The sequence below is a fragment of the Myotis daubentonii genome, chromosome 2, assembly GCF_963259705.1.
Source record: "Myotis daubentonii chromosome 2, mMyoDau2.1, whole genome shotgun sequence".
NCBI lineage: Eukaryota > Metazoa > Chordata > Mammalia > Chiroptera > Vespertilionidae > Myotis > Myotis daubentonii.
In genome coordinates, this window is record NC_081841.1 from 75,627,086 (window position 1) to 75,645,212 (window position 18,127).

The 18,127-nt window shown below is 39.7% G+C and overlaps 1 long non-coding RNA gene and 1 pseudogene across 2 annotated transcripts in view; both read left to right on the forward strand.

The window, feature by feature from the left end:
- LOC132226194 (uncharacterized) overlaps nucleotides 1-18,127 on the forward strand; it is an 81,207-nt gene that overhangs the window by 52,073 nt on the left and 11,007 nt on the right. The gene's annotated exons all lie outside the window — the stretch shown is intronic.
- LOC132226193 (cytochrome c-like) lies at nucleotides 5,454-5,904 on the forward strand (annotated as a pseudogene).

Genomic DNA, 18,127 nt, shown 5'->3' on the forward strand with positions numbered 1-18,127 from the left:
GTCTCCCTATCAGTAAATTGCTCTTCTACACAGAAGTCAGAACAATTCTTTAAAACTCTCCTACAGCTTCTCATCATGCCTCCTGCTCACTAGGCCTGGCACAGCACTCTCTTTTTCCATGCAGCTGCATGACTCACTCCCCAGGTCCTCGGTCTCTGCTCAAATATCTCTCTTCAGAGAGGCTCTCCTGGCCCACAGTGTCTGTGACAAAGCACTTCCTGTCACCTTGTTCTCCATCCCCCTTACCTCCTCTATTTTTCCATGAAAAACTGACATGACCACATGCTTAGTTACTCATTTAATTGATTAGTGTCTGTCTCTCTAGCTAAAATGTACCCTTCATTAGGAAAGAGAATTTGTTACATCGCCTGCTATATCCTCAGTGTTTGGAACCATTTCTGACATAATGTAGATAGATATTCAATAAATACTGTATATATTCAAATGAGGTAAAAAAAGAAATCAGGGAAACAGTAAAAGCGTAACATAAAGCAATATGTGTATAGGGCAAAGGAAAAAGCAATAGTGCTTACGAATGTTTTTATAATAAAGGAAAATAAATTAAAATCTCTGATGCCTGTTTGCAAAATTATTCTTCCAACGTAGCCATCTTCCTATGAACCTCACGTAGTCATTACTGCACATGTTCACTCTTGGCCTTCAAAAGGAATGGAGGCATTGCAGACCTCACCAGCACAGAGTGCGGTCTGTTTCCCTAGATAAAAAGGATCCTCACTATATCCTTATGGGTCAGTCACACCGCTTATCAGCGCTGATTGACACGGACCAGTCAATATCCAGGGGTGAGGAGCAATCATTGACTTTATCTCTATGTCAGTCCTATAATTGGTAGAGAAATCTAGCTTTTATATCTAGAGGGCAAATAAAGCTTTTTTGTTTACTCTCCCCACAAATTGGATCTTCCACATCCAAGTCCTCTGGGACTAGACTTTCTAACTTGCACAAAATATTGTTTCAGGGTCTTTGTTTAAACATAGCAAACTTCCTATCTCAATTAAGCTTGATGACATGGCAGAATTACTTTCAATTTGGTCCCCTAAAAATGGTAATTTCTCCTCTATGCTTTATGTTTTATTAAAATAACTTTTATCTTGAATAATAATTATTTATACATTTTTCTAAAAGTAATAACACTATATTTAAATCCATTTTTTATTTTTAATAACAAAAAATAGATAATCTCAGTGAATATATTTTAAATCTTTCTTATGTAACAAGAGTTTTAAATAATAGTGGAAAAGCAATCAAGTTGTTTTGAAATCTAAATATATCATCTTACAACTGTCATAGAATTAAAACTAGTTGAGAACAAAATTTGTGGGAATTATTTATTATAGTTCTTGCAGATGCTTGTATTTTAATGAGAAATGCATCAGAAAAAATAAAGAACAGTGTTTCTAGGTTTCTCAAGGAGTGAAGTCACTTTTTAAAAGTCACATTTACGGTTTTGCGTTGAATAGCAGGAAGGATGCTGTAAATCCATGGTCCATTTTGGAATGCAGTTTAGCAACTCATAAAATATTAGACTCTTTGACCCAATACTCCCACTTCTAGGCATTTTCCCTAAGGAGATATCACATTAGAATGAAAAGATGTAGGTGCATGAATATGTCTTGTAAATCTGTTTTTAATATACAAAAATTGGAAACATTGCAGACATCTATCTATAGGGGATTGATTAAATTATTGCACATCAATGCAATACAACTCTAAGCCATTAAACTTGATGTAGCTCAATATTTATTGACATGGAGTGATGTTTGTGACATAGTGTTGAGTGAAAAAAAAAAAGTGAAAGATGTTCTAAGCATGATTCCCTGACGCATTTTTTTCAGCTTTTGAGACTTTTGTTCCCAGCAATTGTCAGTTGGGTTCAAATAAACTCATAAAAATTCTTATAGGTTTGGATGTTTACATTGACACTGCAGAAAACATCTAACATGGTATTGCTATTTAATATTGAATTCTAACTTACCCCTCACTCGACCCATGTGTTTTTTGGAGGTAACTACCTGAAAAATGCAATTGTTTCCCACATAACTGAATGATCTTAATCCCACATCAATGTCATTGTTTCCCACATATCTGGATAGTGGACATGGCCATTGCTGGCACATCCTCTCAGACGCCTTTCACCTCCTCTGTGCTCCCCTCTCCCCGCTTCTATGTGCTTCTGCTTTCAACCTCCTGAGCCGCCACCACTGGTCCTCAAAAGACTGTTCTCCAGGTCCTGGAGCGGCTTTGCCCAGACACAGAGACCTGGAAGGGCCTGGGGGTTTATGGTCCCCCAGGGTGTTGCTTGGCTAATGAATGATGATGTTAGGAGTTAAAAGTCTGCCCCTGGTCCTCCAGAGCTCTCCTGTGGAATCGGGTCAAAACTGCTTTCCCAGGAATTTGCTGAAATCCAAGCCGTTCTGGTTTCCTTTTCTCCTTTCTTGGGCTTCTCCCTCTTGCTTCTGGGAGCACTTCCTTGCACACAAATCCCCATCTCAGGGTCTGCTGAGGCAACAGGTCAAACAGTGCTTTCCAAAGGCGCTTAATACTTCTCCAGAATTGAACCTACCCACACAATAGCCTTAGCTTCTGCATTAGCCTAAAAGCTCTTTGCTCTTTGAAGGCAGGCAGGAGTCACAGCTGATTCTGATACTTTATCTTATTCCCCATTGAAACTGGAAATGATGTTTATACCCAGTGAGCTGAATTCCTGAGTAAATGAAGAATATAGGGTCGGTAGCCAGTAATTTCATTTGGGATTGAATCTAGATGTAGCGAAAATTATGTGTCTCTCATTGTTATTCCTGTAGATAAATTAGTCTGATATTCTAGACAAAAGATGCCTTACTTGTATAAACCACTATTAAAAGCTAGATGACAAAGATGCTTTTCACCTTGAACTTTATTTTTTAGTTTCAAAGAATTAAATAAATAGAACAGTACCGCCTCTTCACTCAATTATGATAAATTGCCTTATCTTTTATATTGTGGTAGAGAGCAAGGGGAGTGGCTGTTCTTTTTAATTTACCTTTATTTGCTTAGCTCTTGAAATTAGAGGACGTACCAGTATGTGGGTTGTAGAAATCAAGCTTACAAACTTGTAATCAATGTAATATGGTGATATGTCATCTACGTGAGGCCTTCCTTTTCTACATAATGGAGCCATAGTAGATAATATGTGACATTAGTTTAATGGGTGATATTTTACTCTTCAAGCCTAGCATGAAAATTAATTTCCCATTGATTTGATTTAGTTCTGTGCACCAGGAAGTGGATCACTAAAGAACAGGATTATAATATTAATTAAATATAGTTTTTTTCCCCTTAGTCATTCTTTCTTAGAAACCAATAAATATTTATTCACTACTCTATGGAAAAATGCAATCCTCTCATCAGATAAAATGTTCATTTTCCCTGAGTGATTTTCATAGCCCCAGTGCATGCGCTCTGTTCCAGAAGTAACTGGTCAGGCCTGTATAGGGTACAATATGTCTAAAGGGTTTTCTGTAAGTAGAAATATGATTTAGGTTTTCATTCTTGTTTGCTGCATATTTTTCTTTCATGTTTATTTGTCCCACTTTGGTGTTGCCACAGAAGAAGAAAAGGGACCCAGCATAGGAAGAGTTCTTCCCTTTCTTCTCTAAGCATCAGGCACTGAGAGGGTGAATTAGAGATTCTGAAACTTGTTCCCACGTGCAGCAGGACACTGGAAACACATCTCTGCAGGTGGGTCCTAGGGACCTGAGCTCCGCTGGGCGACCTAAGGAGAGTGGTCTGAGTTCTCCAGAGGCCTGCCGTGCACAAAATACCTGTTTTCTTGGCTCTTTCCTTAAAGCATTCTTGGATTGCATATCACTTTAGAGATACCTTAGTTCCTTAGTTTTGGAAACACCACAATTATACAAATTAGATCAACTGATTTAATAAATACAAAGTGCCTAGAACAGCTCCTAGAATATTTTAAGAACTCCCTAAGGACTATGTTATAGGTCAATAATTCCTTCTCTGAAACCCTTGGACTCTGATGTATTTTGAAATTCAGGAATTTTTAGATTTTAAAACTGAAATAAGATGGATATACTGTATCTTATACAATTTATCCATCACCTCAAAATCAAACACATTAGTATTTCTTTAGTGAAACAAATGAATATTTACCAAAGTGTATTATAAATAGCTTCATGTCAATTCAGGTCAGATTGTGCCACAGAAAAATTATTTTAAAATTTTTGGTTTTTAGAGGGTCTTTAGTTTTATAGTTATGAATAAGAGATTAGGAACCTATATCACCATCATCATTATTATTGTCATCATCATCTTTAAAAAAAGAAAAAAATTTTAAAGCAGTTTTAGATTCCTGACAAAATTAGGTGGAAGATGCAGAGATTGCTCTGCCTTACACCCATGCATAGCCTCTCCATTGCAAACATTCCCCACCAGGGTGGCACATTTATTGCAATTGATGAACCTGTATTGGCAAGTCATTATCATCCAAAGTCCATAGTTTGCCGAAACCGGTTTGGCTCAGTGGATAGAGCGTCGGCCTGTGGACTGAAGGGTCCCAGGTTCGATTCCGGTCAAGGGCATGTACCTTGGTTGCGGGCACATCCCCAGTGGGGGGTGTGCAGGAGGCAGCTGGTCGATGTTTCTCTCTCATCGATGTTTCTAACTCTCTATCTCTCTCCTTTCCTCTCTGTAAAAACTCAATAAAATATATTTAAAAAAAATTTTTTTTCAAAGTCCATAGTTTATATTGTGCCATATTCTTGGTGTTATGCATTCTAGGGGTTTAGACAAATATATAATTACATGTGTCTACCATTATACAAAACTAGAGGCCTGGTGCATGACATTCATGTACTGGGCAGAGATTGGGATGGTCCCTCAGCCTGGCCTGCGCCCTTTTGCAGTCTGGGACCCCTCCCTGGCTCAGTAGCTCATTTATTTCAGGGTTGAATAATATCCCATTGTCTGGTATACAACAATTTGTTCATCTATTCATCTACTAAAATGCGTTTTGGTTGCTCCCAAGCTTTGGCAATTATGAATAAAGCTGCTATAAACATCCAAGTGCAGGTTTTTGTGTGAACATAGATTGTAACTCCTTTGGGCAACTTTCAAGGAGCACAATCGCTGGGTCATATGGTAAGAGTATGTTTAGCCCTAGCCGGTTTGGCTCAGTGGATAGAACATTGGTCTATGGATTGAAGGGTCCCAGGTTCAATTCCCAGTCAGGGCACATGCCTGGATTGTGGGCTCCATTCCCAGTAGAGGGTGTGCAGGAGGCAGCTGATCCATGATTCTCTCTCATCATTGATGTTTCTATCTCTCTCTCCCTCTCCCTTCCTCTCTGAAATCAATAAAAATATATTTAAAATAAAATAAAATAGCTGCAGTCTTTACTTAGAGAGCAGGATGTCCAGCTTGCGAGTGGGAATCTCCGTGTGGCATGCAACTAACAAGTGATTTAAAAATGGGTGATGTTGAGAAGGGCGAGAAGACTTTTGTTCAGAAATGTGCCCAGTGCCATACTGTGGGAAAGGAAGGCAAGCACAAGACTGGGCCAAATCTCCATGGTCTCTTTGGGCGAAAGACAGGTCAGGCCCCTAAGATTTTCTTACCCGGATGCCAGCAAGAAGAAAGGTATCACCTGAGGTGAGGCTACACTGATGGAGTATTTGGAGAAACCCAAGAAGTACATCCCTGGAACAAAAATGATCTTCGCTGGCATTAAGAAGAGTGCAAAAAGGGCAGACTTGATAGCTTATCTCAAAAAAGCTACTAATGAGTATTATTTGGCCACTGCCTTATTTAGTACAAATATCTCATGACTTTTTTTTATGTGTGCCATATGTAAATTGATCTCATACACCAGAATTGGATCATGAATGGCTAACAGAGCATTTCTTTCGGGCAGTTTTGATTTAAATGAGATTGGCTAAGGTTAAATGAATACAGTCAGCTTTTCGAGCTTTGATGATAATTTTGGTTCAGCATGTGCTGTCACTGTCCTCCCTTTTAACAATAAGGTGGGACTTGATTCCTAGTGTCCAACTTTTCACAGAGGTGGTGAGTGCCATCTCAGAACTGTAGGAGACTGGCTTATATTTAGATTTATATGACTGGTGTATTAATATGTTTAAATTCTGAGGAAATCCCTTCACTGCCTCTTAGACCTGCTTGTTTTCAAGCAAGACTTGCTTGTGTTTAAGGTTGTGTTCATTAGCTTGTTAAAAGGAAAGGCTGCAGATAAGCTGGCAATGGCCATTGTATCTCTTTGGTCCCAACTATGCCCATTTAATAAAATTCCCTGCATCTAAACTGTTGCCTTTTACTGAATGAAAGGCATTTTAGTGTGGTTTCTGTATACTATCAAATAAAGAATATTTAACACTTCTACATTTTATAAATGATCTTTAAGGTCAGATGCTTTTAAAATTCAGCAGGACAAGATATAGTAGCAAACTTTGTGAGTTCTTTAACTCAGACTAAGTTATAATTCAGGATTGTCGTGAATAGCTATTCATTGACTGTATATGTGTGTGGTTGGTAATGGTGCTTTTGCCAGCTCACTAGGATTAAAGTAGAGAATAGATCATCAACACAAAATTGTAAATTATGTCATCATAAGGCTAAAAAAAAAAAAGAGTGTTTAGTTTTGTAAGAAGTTGCCAAACTACCTTCCAAAGTGGCTGCACCATCCGGCGTGGCAATCACCACACTGTTGTTTGTATCCATTTACTTTTAATTTATTTGACTTTTTATTTAAAGTATGTTTCTCCAGAAAACATACAGTTGGGTCTTGTGGATTTTTTTTTTCATCCATCCTGACAATCTCTGTCTTTTCTTTAGTAAATTTAGACCATTAATATTCAAAGTGATTATTGGTATAGTTGGATTAATATCTACCATATCTGTTACTATTTTCTATTTGTTGCCTTTGTTCCTATTTTTGACTTTCACTTTTTCTGCCTTTTGTGATTTTAACTGAGCATTTTATATGATTAATTTTCTCTCATTTTTTTTTTAGCATATCTATTCTGTTTTTACTTTTTTTAGTGGTTGCCCTTGAGGTTGCAATCCTATATAATAAAGAACTAGTAGGCTAATTAAACCGAACAGCAGAACAACCATCCAGATGACCTTCCAGATGACCTTCCAGATGAAGCCAGGGCTGTGAGGGCCGGCCAAGGCAGATGGGGCTGTGAGGGCCTGCCGAGGCAGGCGGGGCTGCAGGGGCCAAGCCCCCTGCACGAATTTTGTGCATCAGGCCTCTAGTATACATTTAAAACTAATCCAAGTTTACTTTTAAATAACATTATCTCATTTTCTGAGTAGTATGAGACCTTTATAATCTCTATATATAAAAGCCACGCAACCAGAACGATGGAACAACTGGAATGACCAAATGGCAGGAATGACCAGAACTACCTGTCGCTATGATGCACACTGCAGCAGCCAACCAGCCTGATCAGGGCTTTGACTGGCCCCTTCCAACCTCCCTTGGCCAGCCCAACCCCTGATCAGCCCCCTCCCACCCTGATCAGGGGCGGGGTCAGCCAGCCAACGTCCTGTATCCCCTCTCCCCCACCACCGGCCCAGCCCTGATCGGCCCCCATCAGGGAAGGCAGCCAGACCCTACCCATGCACGAATTCATGCACCAGGCCTCTAGTAATAAAATAATCTTAATTTCCTTCTCCCCCCCTTTTATCATCACTGTCATTCATTTCATAAGTATGTATATAGATATTCTTATATAGCATACATATATATCCATATGAGCAAACATAATCATATTGTTTTCCTTCTGGCTAAAGGACTTCTTTTAACATTTCTTGCAAGGCAAGTCTACTGGCAACAAATTCCTTTAATTTTATTTGAGAAGGTCTTTATGGCTTCTTTATTTTTGAAGAGTGATTTGCAGATTATAGAATTCTAGATTGATTTTTTTTCTTCTCAACCATTTAAATATTTCGTTCCACTTTTTTCTTGCTTAAATAGTTTTGGAGGGAAAATCAAATATAATTCTTATCTTTGCTCTTCTATCAGTAAAATATTTTATCACCCTAGTTTCTTCCAGGCTTTTTTCTTTTTCCCCCCAAATTTTCTTTATTGTTGAAAGTATTATAGTTGCCCCCTTTTCCCCCCCATTGACCTTATCTATACTCCCCCACAAGGTCTTCACCACACTATTGTCTGTGTCCGTGGGTTATGCATATATGCATATAAATTCTTGGGTTAATCTCTTTCTACCCTCTTACCTTCCCTCTGAGATTTGTCAGTCTGTTCCATGCTTCTATGCCCCTGATCTATTTTGTTCATCAGTTTATTTTGTTCATTAGATTCCACATATAAGTGAGATCATGTGATACTTGTCTTTTTCTGACTGGCTTATTTTGCTTAGCATAATACTTTCCAGGCCCCTCCATGCTGTCTCAGAGGGTAAGAGATCCCTTTTTAGAGCTGCATAGTATTCCATGGCGTTTTCTTTCTCATTTTTTTTCCTATACTTTAAATGTGATATGCCTAGGTATGGGGTCTTCCCTCCCACAACCCCGCCTTTTCTTCTCTGAGCTTCCTGGATCTATGGTTTTATGTGTGACATTAATTTGGGGAAGTTCTCAGTCATTGTTGTTTCAAACATATCATCTGTTCCTTTCTTCTTTTTTCTCCTGGTGGTATTTCCATTATGTTTATGTTACATCTTTTGTAGCTGTCACCCAGATCTTGTATATTTTGTCTTAGTGTTGTTTGTTTTTTTCTGGCTTTTTTTTTTCTATTTGATTTTCAGGTTGGAAGGTTTCTATTGAGATATCCTCAAGATAGTCTTTCCTTAGTTGTACTTAGTCTACTAAAAATCCCATTAAAGGCATTTTTAACTTGTATTATAGCTTTTTAAAATCTCTAGCATTTCTTTTGAGCTTTTGTTTATTTGGTCATTTTGTGTGTGTTTTCTTTTTCTTTTTTGGAATTTCCATCTCTTTACTTATATTACCCATCTGTTCTTGCATGCTGTATTCTTTATCCATTACAGCCCTTTGATTTTGATCATCATTGTTTTAAATTCCTGACTTGCCATATTTGAATCTGCTTCTGATTGATTCTTGCTCTGTCTCTTCAGATTATGTTTGTTGCCTTTTAGTCTGCCTTGTAATTTTTTTTTTGTTATTCATTATATTCCACAAATGAGTGAGATCATGTGATATTCATTTTTCTCCAACTGGCTTATTTCGCTTAGCAGGATGCTCTCCAGGTCCATCCTTGCTGTTGCAAATGGTAAGAATTCTTTCTTTTTGACCATAGCGTTATATTCCATTGTGTAGATGTACCACAATTTTTTAAGCCACTCATTTGCTGATGGGCACTTAGGCTGATTCCAAATCTTAGCTATTGTAAATTGTGCTGCTATGAACATAGGGATGCATATATCCTTTCTGTTGGATGTTTCTGTTTTCTTGAGATATATTTCTAGAAGTGGGATTACTGGGTCAAATGGTAGTTCCATTTTTAATTTTTTGAGGAAACACCTTTACTGTTTTCCACAGTGGCTGCACCAGTCTGCATTCCCACCAACAGTGTAAGAGGGTTCCCTTTTCTCCACATCCTCTTTAGCACTTGTTGATTTGTTGATGATAGCCATTCTGACAGGTGTGAGATGGTACCTCATTGTCGTTTTGATTTGCATCTCTCAGATGATTAGTGACTTTGAGCATCCTATCTAATAAAAGAGTAATATGCAAATTAACCATCACACCCTCACTCTGTCAGTCCATCACAAAAATGGCTGCAGCCATGGAGCTGGAGCCAGCAGGAGGCTTGGTTGCCCCAGTGATGGAGGAAGCCAAGCTTCCCACCTGGCCCAGCCAGCCCTGAGCTCCACTCAAGGCTACAAAGTTTCAATTATAGAAGTTAAATAAATCATAGATACCTGCTTCCAGCCCGCGGCCGGGGCCAGCTTGAAAATGGCCATCAGCCCCTCACCCAGGCTGACCAGGCACCCCAGTAGGGCCCCCACCATGAAGGGGCTGTGGCCAGCATGAAAATGGCCCTCAGCCCCTCACCCAGGCTGGCCAGGCACAGCAGCGGGACACCCCCCACCTTGAAGGGGCTGTGGCCAGTCTGCAAACAGCTATCAGCCCCTCACCCAGGCTGGCCAGGCACCACAGTGGGTACCCCCACCCTGAAGGGGGTGTGGCCAGCCTGAAAATGGCCCTCAGCCCCTCACCCAGGTTGGCCAGGCACCAAAGCAGGACCCCCACCCTGATCTGGGACACTCTTCAGGGCAAACCAGCCGGCGCCCACCCATGCACCAGGTCTCTATCCTATATAATTAAAGGGTAATATGCAAATTGACCCTAACAGCAGAATGAGTGGGAATGACTGGTCACTATGACACACACTGACCACCAAGGGACAGACACTCAATGCAGGAGATGCCCCCTGGTTGTCAGTGCACTCCCACACGGGGAGCTCTGCTCAGCCACAAGCCAGGCTGATTGCTGCCAGCACAGCGGTGGTGGCGGAAGCCTCTCCTGCCTCCTCAGCAGCGCTAAAAATGTCCAACCACAGCTTAGGCCTGCTCCCCGCTGGCAAGTGGACATCCCCCGAGGGCTCCCAGACTGCAAGAGGGCATAGGCCAGGCTGAGGAACCCCCCTGAATGCACAAATTTTTGTGCACTGGGCCTCTAGTATTTTCATATATTCTTTGGCCTTCTCTCTGTCCTCTTTTGAAAAGTATCTATTTAGGTCCTTTGCCCATTTTTTGATTGGTTTGTTTATCTTCCTTCTGTTAAGTTGTATGAGTGTACATTTTTCTTGATAGCTGCACTTGTTGTATCAGGTAAAAGGAACTGCTATAAGTAGGTGTGCGTAATGTGGTGGTGAGGTGGGGGGGAAGGGAAGTTCTCTATAGTTCTATGATGAGGTCACAGTCTTTTTGTGAACCTATGTGCATGAATTGTGAACTTCACAAGTGTTTTCCAATTGTTTCTAATCCTCCCTACCCCCCCCTCCCCCCACCCACCCACACACACCTTTAGGCAGACAGGATGGCTAGAGTTAGATACTTTTCTTCTCCCATGTGGAAGGCTAGAGGGAACTGGAATTGTGTATTTCTATTCCCCCAAGTGAGTTAGGCTCCGATTAGACTCTGGTTATATAGTTTTTCCTGAGGGAAGACCTTGTTAAGAAAAATAGAGTGCTCTGGCATATTTTAAATGGTTCCTTTTCCTCTCCGCCTACCAGAAGCTTGAGGGGATTTTTCTCTGATATTTGCTGTGAGAACCCGGTATATTCCAGGGTGTAAAACTCACATAAGTGTGGGGGCCTCCTGATGACTGGGTCCCCTTGGAGTTTTTCTCTCAGATTTGTCCACTCGGAGCCTCCAGAAATTTATCATTTACTTTTTAGGTTTTCCTGCCCCAGCACAGAGAGAATGAGGATAAGCCAGGCAAAACTGCAGCAATTCATGGGACTAAGGAACTTGTAATTAGGATGATTTCACCTTAAACTAATGATAAACTCTTCAAATTGGGGAAAACAATAGTAAGTGGCATTATCTCATCTAATGAAAGCCCAGAAGCAGAAAGAGCTTCCAGAGCATTATATCACACCTTGGCTCTTCCTCGGCCTCTCTGTGATCCTTGGATTCTGCCTGGTTCTGTTTACTTCATCTTTAGGCTTTCGCAGCTTGACAATATCTACAAAGAAGAAAAATCTTCTCATTCAATTATCTTTGTAAGATGTGGATAAATCTCTACCAGAAATGCCCCCTGCAAATATTTACTCACTTCTCATCAGCTAAATAAGTTATACGGAGAGGTAGGTTATCTGACTAGCTGATGCTGGTCATAGGAGGTAAATAGATGTTAGAGAATCAACAACTGTGACCACAGGAAGAACACAGTAGCATTCTTAGGATTTGGAGTAGACAGGTGTTGTCATCTTGCTTTATATAAAACAATTATTTGTGTCACCTTCATGTACGGTGAAGTGGTGTGAGGTGAGCGCTTACAGAGTAACAGAGATCGGCAAGGAAGTGCAGGGCATGGCCTCGGAGGCACCTCTCCATGGTGGGACCTCTCCTTGGTCAACTCTTGGTTGCTGCAGAGTTAGTGATTGTTGTGTCCTGTGGCACTTCTACTAGTAACTCCAGCAGGAAGACTATGGCTCTTCATTAAGATGATGTTTATTCATTGAGTTAGACTCAAGCAACTTGAAAGCTTGCCTAACATCCTTAGAATATTTTAAATTGGTCATAGCAAAATTTTACAAAAAAGAGTTGGTTACTGAAGAATAGAAAGTGATATTTTGGTCACAAGATTGGAAAGGCCACATGCTATTGCTTAAGTTAGCATAATCTTGAAAGCATTTTACTCTAAATAATTATGGGCAAGTTGTAAAAGTAGCAGGAATGACTAGATTCTGAGGTAGAATTTGGCCTTGCCATGCCCATGGGAAACTCTTAAAAATATTGAAAAATCAGGTGGCTTTAGAAACTACCAAACTACTTTTAGTTGAAATTTAGCTTCAAAATTCTTCTTTTTTTTTTAAGTTCAAGTGCTTCTGGATAAAAGCATTAATGTACTCTAGCATAAAGAGAATTTTCTTATGCACAAACTTTAGGCAAACGGTTTAGTCATCTCTCTAATCTTATTTATATCAATTTAGTCAGCCCAAGTGTCAGGTAGAAGAATAATTAAAGTTAATATACCAAGAAGAGTATCCACCATTCAAATGTTCTATCAGAAGAGTTAATGTTTTCCTTTTTGGATATGCTTTGAAAGAATTTGTAGGAAATGATAAGTGGGCTATCTTGTGTATTTTTATGTTTTCAAGCTCTTCTAAGATTTCTAGTACACCCTAGCATAAAGGTCAAGTTTTGGGGGGGGGGGGCATTAATTATTTTTTTTTCATTAAGTATTTCTGAAAGGTGACAAGTGTCCATCAATTTTAAAGTATACCATGATATAAAATAACATTGAACTGCTTCTTTTTCCAAGCTAATAAATATCAAATAATCCTCTTAGAAGTACAAGGGTACAGTTAATGTAAACAACACCTTGCAGTAATCAGCCAGATCAGAGCTGTAGAATTAAAAGATTAAATATAAATGGAAGGCATCAAGTGAACAAAGAAAAGTGAACTCTGCTTTGACTTAGAGGTGCTATCTGGCCAGAATTTAATTAGGTTAAGGTTATAGTTAAGCTTATGCAGGAAATGCTCACAGCTTATACACTGAGTACTTACAATACATCAGGCATTGCTCTAAGCATTTTCTATGTAGTAATTCATTTAAACCTTACAACAATCCTAAGAAGTTAGTACTATTATCCCCATTTTATAGCTAGATGAACTAAGGTACAGCAAGTTTAAGTAAAGTATCACATAGCTGAAAAAAAATGGGGACAAGATTTGAATCCAGACAGATTGATAATAGTGCTCATAGACTCGTGCACTATATACCAGGTAATTTGATCCTAGACAATGTGGAATTATTGTCTGAAGAGAACAGCTGCTATTACACTCAAAATTTTCAATAATGCAAGGTTAGCTGCAGGACTGCTTAGAGTTTAAGTGCGGGGGTTAGAGCCAAACCCCTGCCACTTAATAGTCAGGTGACTGTGGATTGGTTAATTAATTTCTTTCTATATCTCTGAGCTGTAAAACTGGGCTAATAAATGCACCTAGCTGTTCTCCAAATTTAGTGTGCATAAGATCCCTAGAAGGTTGTGATTCAGTGAAAGTGCCTTGTAAGCAAGCATTGCCAGTAGTGCTGATACAATCTGTCTGCAGAAACCCTTGGGGAAATACTGAATTCTCTCTGATAAAAGGAGTGGGGAGATCCGGCCTGTGAAACAAGGCCTGGGCACAGTCCTAGCACTTGATGGATGGGCAGAAATGGCAGCTCTTCTGTTTCACGTTACAGAGACAGACTCAGGTCAGAACAGAGTGAGAGGAGTCTCAGATCTCAGATAATGTTGCAGATGAAGGGACAGAGTGCGCCAGGATGATAATGACCAGTATTCTGGTACTCTTTGTCTTTGGTTAGGTCTCATGAGCAGGAGAAGAGGGGGAAATTACTAGTTCCTCTCCTTCCCATCCCCAAACCTCCATGAAAGTACTTTCTTAGGTTTGCCTTCAGCTTTAACAAGAGAGCTACTCTATTTCAAGGATCATCTGCTCATTCTCTCCCCATATTTCCTTACACACTTGCACATGCCAGTTTCCTTTCGTAGGAGCAACCTTTCACTATACAGTTTTATGTGAAAAACAAAATGCAAATGTCTGGATGAGGTCATGTTTAGTTTGAATATGTTTCAGCAAAGTGTCATTAGTTTAACGAATGTGCATAACCATGTAATAAATCCTTCTTTGTTTTGATAGGGTGAAGTGATGAAGGAAACTGGAGCTTTTACTGTACCTAAAACAAAGGAAGGAAATCCAGGAGGGTGGGAAGCAGGCTAACATGCAGAAAGAGGACTGAAGATGACATACTGACCACGCACTGTGTCTGGCTTTATTGACTTTGTTCTTTAAAATGAGCTGGAACCCTTGAGGCACTGAGTCACACAGCTGCAAACACAGCTAGCTCTTTTGCATAATTTATAAACTTTTCTTAAACTTACTTGTTTTCAGAGACTCTCTTAATGGAGGTAGAATTATACCATATTCTGGTGTAATGTCTGGGCCCCAGAAATGTAGTCTAAGAATAGATCTACAACCTATCTTATCATAAATAAATAAATAGATGTATTTTAAGACTAATGTAACAACACTGACACTATCTCCAAAATGTCTTAAAGGAGAACATGCATACAGTGTATTCCTTTCTTTGGTGAACAGTAAAACCACAGTGCACAGACATGCACTGGGAGTCCTCGGGGACTGTGGCTTGGCTGCTGTTCCCTTTTGGCGAACAGCAGAAGGAAGGCTCCAGGCTCCTGGGGTTGCGATTAGGCTCACCAGGGGTGGGATTCCTGACCTTTTACGAATCATTTAGCATCACTGAACCTCAGATTTTCTATCTGTAAAATGATGAGTCATGAAAATTAAATAATGAATATAAAATGTCTATTACAGATTCTGGTATATAACACAGAAATATTCATGATGTAGCAGCTCATTACAATTGCTTACATTTTTTGTTATCTCTGCACTAGACCATCGATTGACAATGCTCAGGCAATTACATATAAAAATATAATTCTGGTTTAGTTTCTAAAATGCTGTGTATAATATGGCTTGTGGTATTTAAAATACTAGTATATAATGAATACCATAGTCAACACATCTGATTTTTAGCCTTAAAGTCACTTAAAAATTAGTCTTATGCTTGAAAGTGCAGCAGGAATCTTGTAACCATGAAACCATACACATGAGAAAAAAATAATGTCTTAATAATAGTAGAACAGAAAGACTGGCAAAATCTGGGACACTTACGTAATCATTGAGTAATTATATTAGCCCTAGACTGCTTACTTCCGTGCATCTTGCTATATAAAAATAAAATAAATCTGTATTTGCTTGGGTCACTCTAGTTTGATTTCTGTTACTTTCAGACAAAGACACTCTCGTCAATTAATAAAGACTAAACCATTCTGGATGAGATAATGAGAGCTTTCTCCCCTGCTCTACAGAATAGATGGCTCAGCTGACCTGATGGAGTGTGGTTGAAACTAAGTAGACTGGGGCATTAGAACTCATGGTACTGGAGTGGCCAGAGGACCTTTTAAGAACAAAAATGCCTATTGTTCAAAGTTCTTTGCAGTGTTGTATTGTCAGTAAAACCTATTAACCTTATTTTGTGAATAGAGCCTTGTGGAAATGAGAGAATGCTTACGTTTCTCACCTGGATCAAAAGTGTTTAACAGAGAGAATATGGGAAGAAGAAGTCCCAAGATCAAACTGAACTGGAGAACATAAGTCCATGTGGCACACAGTGAAATTTGGGGGCAGGCTTAGGTTTGCACAGGTTGCTTTATTTGGGTTGGGGTTTGAGCCAGTCTTACTTGGTATTGGCATTGGAAGGCTTCTGGGTGACATTGGGATGACATGCCAGTAATCCAATGACTAGCAAATTGGCTAAATTGAAGAATCCTAATAGTGTGCTTTTACTACTAAGATATCAGAATGCTTGAAAGCATGTCCTTTTCCTCCTCTTCTAATAGGAAATCTACACATATTTTCTTAAGTTATCTGATCTCCCCCCCTCACCCTTATTTTTAGAATTCTTTGCCACTTACTTTCTTATCTCTACTCCAACCCAATCCTAACTTACAGAGTTGAAAAAATACTTTGTCATCTTTGCATGTATTTAAAATGTTCTATGCATCACTGACCTGCAATTGCATTACCTACTTGGTCTTCCTTTTATGGTAAAACAGAAAACCAGTCATCGGACTTCACAGCTAAAACTTGAATAGAGGGTATATTCGTTTCCTGCTGTAACAAATTACTGCCTCCTAGTGGTTTAACACCACAGACATCTATTCTCTCATATTTCTAGAGGCCAAAACCATGCAATCAAGATGTCAGCAGGGAGGCTCCCTCTGAAGTTCTAGGAGAACCTCTCCGGACCTCTGCCTCGCCTCCAGTGGCTGCGGAACCCTCAGCTTCCCTGGCTGTGGTAGCGCCACTCCAACCTGTGCCTCTGTAGCCATGTGGCCTTCTTTTATGTCTCCTTTGAGTCTCCAAATCTCCCTCTTCTTACAGGGACACCAGTCATTGGATTGTTTGTGAAAGAAAGTTTAAGCTTATAGAAAAATTTTGTAAGAGTTTATTTGAGCCAAATGAGGGCTGACCCAGAAGCAAAATCTCAAAGGACTGAGAACATGCTCCAAGCACAGCAGTTTTGCAGTTCTTTTTCATGCATTTAGAATCAAAGGGGAAGACTTAAGGAAGGTCACATGAAATCCATTGGTGGTAGATTAAGGAAGTGGAAGAAAGCAAAGTGGGGAAATCTTTAGGATTGAATGAAAAGTAAAATGGAGAGAGCTGCATACTTCTTTCACATTGGTGGGTTCAGGGTAGTTAACATTTACAGTACACAGAGATGGTATGTGGGCAACAAGATTTGTGGTCTCCTGCTCTGGTGCTGGCCATTGTGCCTCTGAGAGGTCTGGGAAAAGAGAGTTACTCTGACATTGTAATGTATGTTGTCTTAGATGCATAAGAACAATGGACAGGGCTCCCTTAAGGTAAAGATTGACCTGTGCTAAGGAAGCTATAGGCCTGGGACGTGACTACCGCCATGACCTGCCCAGTTAGGAATTAATGATTAGACCAGCCAGTGTGGTTACTTTCAGTCACTGAGCCTGCCAGGCCTGCCGGGTAGCCCCTTGATGCTCACAGGGTTTAGGGCGTACCCTAATTCAGTATGACCTCATCTTAACTTGATTACATCTGCAAAGACCTTATTTCTAAATATATAAAAGGCTAAGTGACCCACCATCTGTCCAACTGTTCGACCAACTGGCCGGCCAGTATATATGACGCGCACTGGCAACTTAAAAATAAATGTTGACTCGTGTATGCGTGATACATATAAAGCTCTCACTGGCACCAATTTTTGTTGTTGTTATACCATGTTATTATTTATTAATTTATATATTATTTTCATATACATTTTACTACTTTTCTTTCATCCCTGACACTTCTATTATAGAGAAAGGGCGAATAGCGATATCAAAATATTTCTTCTAAATAATTTCCTTTCAATGTGCACAAATCCATGCACCGGGCCACTAGTTTCTAAATAAGGTTACAGTCATAGGTCCTGGATGGACATGAATTTTGGGGGGACACTATTTAACCCAGGACAGAGGGGAAGTCCTAAGTATAAACTGCCATTTATTCAAGAGGAAATCATCTCTCTCATCCCATCCCCATCCTCATAAGTACAAACTGACTCACTGAAAGTCACCTACAGCAGGAGTCAGGACTTTTTCTGTAAAGGACCAGTTAGCAAACATTTTGGGTTTCGCAGGTGATCAGTTCTGCTGCTGTAGTGTGAGAGCAGCCATGGACAGTACATAAACAAATGAGCATGAAAGTGTTCCAATAAAACTTTATTTACAACAACAGGCTGCAGGCTTGATTTGCTGGGATTAT